Source organism: Canis lupus, chromosome 7, assembly GCF_011100685.1.
Source record: "Canis lupus familiaris isolate Mischka breed German Shepherd chromosome 7, alternate assembly UU_Cfam_GSD_1.0, whole genome shotgun sequence".
In the NCBI taxonomy this organism is placed as follows: Eukaryota; Metazoa; Chordata; class Mammalia; order Carnivora; family Canidae; genus Canis; species Canis lupus.
In genome coordinates, this window is record NC_049228.1 from 6,479,360 (window position 1) to 6,483,045 (window position 3,686).

The 3,686-nt window shown below is 54.7% G+C and overlaps 1 long non-coding RNA gene across 1 annotated transcript; it reads right to left on the minus strand.

Annotated features, from left to right (window-relative positions):
- Positions 1-1,310: 1,310 nt before the first annotated feature.
- On the minus strand, positions 1,311-2,749 carry LOC119872657. Its single transcript, XR_005361570.1, has 2 exons — positions 2,551-2,749; positions 1,311-1,576 (listed from the first exon to the last, which is right to left on the minus strand). It is a non-coding gene; the product is annotated as an uncharacterized LOC119872657 (long non-coding RNA).
- Positions 2,750-3,686: the final 937 nt, after the last annotated feature.

Below are 3,686 nucleotides of genomic sequence, written 5' to 3' on the forward strand. Positions count from 1 at the left end.
GGTGGATGCTTAACCACCTGAGCCCCCTCTGGGGGAGGGGTGTCTAGAGAGGACTTTTGATAAGGATCTTTTTTTTTTCTTTTTTCGGAGGGGGGGGGATGAGAACAGCCAGAGAGCCAGCCTCGGGGGAAAATGTGTGTAGGGAGGTGTGAAGTAAGACTCCTAGGGCCAGGCTCACCATTACCAGCTAAAAGCAGCTCTGAGTGCGCTTAGCTTCTGTCTTCTTTGCTATTCTGGGTTGTCTGCTCCCTCCTCCCACTGCCAGCCTCCTCCTTTCCAGCTGCAATGGGAATAAACCTCAGTCACCCCCACCCCTCAACGCGGTTCACAGAACGTGGTTTCCTCTCGCCACCAAAGTACCTCACTTCCTATCCCAGCCCCGACCAGCAGTGACACAACTGCTGGGCCGCCGTCCGGTAGTAAAGAGGGGGGTGGCTTCTCCTGCTCCTACCCAGGGGTTTCACCACAACTCTGGTTGGAGGACCAAGGTCAAAAGTGTGGAAGCGTGGCCACAAGAGGACACCGTGAAGGCTGGCCGCGTGAATCCTGAATACGGCCTCCGGATCCAAGCCAACACAGACACACACACACACACACACACACACACACCCACAAGCTCCAGGCCAGAGAGCCCCGTTCTGACAGAGTGGAGGAGTGCCAGGTTCAGGCAGACAAACGAGGCTTGGTGGCAGGCTTTCCGCAAATGCATCTCCGGGGGCCCTGGCACTAAGAGGGGCAGTGAGGCTGGAAGAGTGACGAAGCGAAGGTATCAAGGGAAACACGCTGCAGGACCCGGTGGAACCAACCAGCCTGTTCTCCTTACGGGGTGTGCGTTGGTCCATTCTGCTCTGCAAGGCCTAGCTAGGGAATCAGAATGAGAAGAGAGGGAGCGTCGGCTGTCACAGCAAGGCCACGACCCGGCCCTGCGGAGGAATTCAGGTCACCAGGCTCAAAGACGTAGGGTGGAGAGGGGCACCGGGGAGGGGGCTGAAAAGAACGGGATCTCCCAGACACGGGACGGCAATCTCTGGGCTGACTCCAACGAGCTCCTATCTCAACTGCCACACCGGCCTCTCGTGGGATGACAAAGGCAGGCCCAATGCAGAGCCTCCAAGAACCTTAGGAATGGGAAATGGCCACAGTCAGCATCTCCAAGTGGAGACGGAAGCACTCTGGTGGTCTAGGGCACATTTTTTCTTAAACGGCAGGAGAGTAAATATTTCAGGCTTCCGATCAGGGTCTTTGTCGCAGACACTGAGCTATACCTACGCAGCCGGCAGGCAGCCATAGTTCATACAGAGACAAAGAGCAAGGGTTCCAATAAATCTTTATTTACAAAAGAGGGGTCTGACCCGGGGTTGTAGTCTGCCAACACTTGGTCACTGGGAAAACCTACTCTTCTGGCATTTCCACACTCCCGCGAGGAACAGGGGCCACATGCCCTCAGAAGGGCTCCCACCTGTTCGGGAGACAGGGGCCTACCCTGGAGACCAGGCCTCCATCCTGCTACTCCTTCCCACAAAGCATGAAAGAAATCTGGGTGGCTTGTTCCAAAAGCCTGGCCCATAGCAGAAGCCTGGACAGAGGTGGAAAAAAGCTTTGGATGTCAAATCTGAAGGCTTCGGAGGTGGAAGAAACCAGACCTCTTAGACTAGGTTCTAAGGCCTAGAAAAGGGGAGTACCTCACCCAAGATCACACAGCTGGCAAAGCCTCCTGACACCCTCTGTCTGGTACCCTAGTACCTCTAGAGTGATGACCGGGAAAGCCGGAACAGCCTTCCTGGGGGAGGCTAAGGACCTACGGCTCACCTGTCTACAGGCACATCTTGGGGCCCCTCAGTAATCTCTAAGTGGCTGGTACAGCAAAGGGCCAGGAGAAAGCTTGGAGAAGTAAGTGCACAGGGCTACCTTTCCGGGACACGTCCTCCTGGACACAGTTACTAGGGAGAAGGAAACTTAAACAGAAACCTGAACTTGAAAAATGGGTGTGGTTTGGTAGCACACATGGGTGTTCGTTAGCAGAAACGGGTCCAGCAGTCTGGGCGAGCACTGGGATCCTAAACAAATACGTGACATACAGCCTCACCCAATCTAGGCTGATGCCTTGGGCCCCGGGCTCGCTCTCTTTCTCTGGATACGTTCTTAGCAACCCAGCACCTTCAAGACTTTGTAACACAATTTCCTACAAGTTTCTTCCCAGGATTGACTTCCACTGCAAACTTTATATGCCTGACCATCAACATTTCTATCTGGACACCCTGCCATGGTCTTGAAGACAGGAAGTCTGAAGTCAAATCAAACATGATGCCCCTGAAGAAGTCTGAATCCTGATTTTTCTGTCAATCACTCAGACCCAAAATCTTAGCACCGTCTCTTGCCCATGTCCTATCCATAAGCCAAAATGGCTCTCTGAGCTACTCTTCCTCTGCATTCCCACAGGCTCCACCCTAAACCCATCATCTCCAGTCTGGAATACCGCCAGTCTCCCACCTGCGGCCCCAGATTCCAGGCTTGTAACAAAGCCAGGCTGATCCTCCCCTGTACACCTACCTTCCTCCCATCTATTACGATCTCTTCAAGGTCAAGGCCCGGTCCGGTCTTCCCAGCTCCCAGAACCTTACTTAACATGGCTGGTACCCAGTATCTGCTGAATGGATGAATGCTTGCTTTTATGGGGAGCCAGGACCCCAAAGGAAACCTTGAGGACTCCCTATTCCCCACTACGGGGAAGCCTACGCTGCCCGGCTCTGCAGGCCCTCACCCACCCTTCCCACCCCCAGCTCCTACCACCCCAGAAACAAGCGCCATCTAGCTAATCAACGCCTGACCCTCCTCGTGCGCCAGTCATTCCCTGCATCGACATCTCTGCCCACGCTCTGCTCGCCCTGCCCTGCGATGACGTCCGTGCCCTTCCCCCTCCATCCACTCCAAGTCCTGCGCAACTGCCGAGCTCTGGGGGAGATGAGGGAGACAGGAAGGGGCGAGATGATTAAAAAATGGGGGAATGGGGCACCTGATGGGGATACACTGGGATCTCTGATCCCTGGAGCCATCAACCTCCCAATGGGTCGCAGGCGATTAGAGAAGGAAGAGGCGGGAGGAGGAGCCAGATTTTTCCACTGAACGAAAGGCATGATTTTCATCACTGCTTCTGTTGCCCTGGTAACCAGGGACAGCCCAGTGGAGAGTACAGTAAAAGAACACCATGTTTATCTTTGCTGTCTGATCCACTTCCCTGTACACCCTTCCCTGACCATCTCCTAGCTCCTAGGCCTGCTCCAAATTTCTCATAACGCCACTATCATCCTTCTAGTCACTTCTGTTCAAAACCTCAAAGCACGGCTAATTTCTGCCTCTCTCTACCCAACCCTATGTACACCATGTTTCCTCCACTACATCATCCTAGGGGTCATCCCACCACACCCATGTGCCACACCAGGGGGCCCCAAGAACAAACACCGGCCCCAAAACACAAGAATGGCATCCGTTCCACCAGACAGATCCCTGGGCCACGGGGCCTAAAGAAGCAAGAAGGCGAGGAGGAGGCCACCCAGTCAACTCTTCTTTCTTAGCCCCAGCTAGCTGGTGCGGATGGGCTCCCGTCTTCCCTCTCTCCCTCCACTGCCCAGGATCAGGGGGAGGAGCCAGGCTGAGGACCAGACATAAGGTCCACCCGCAAGCTTCTA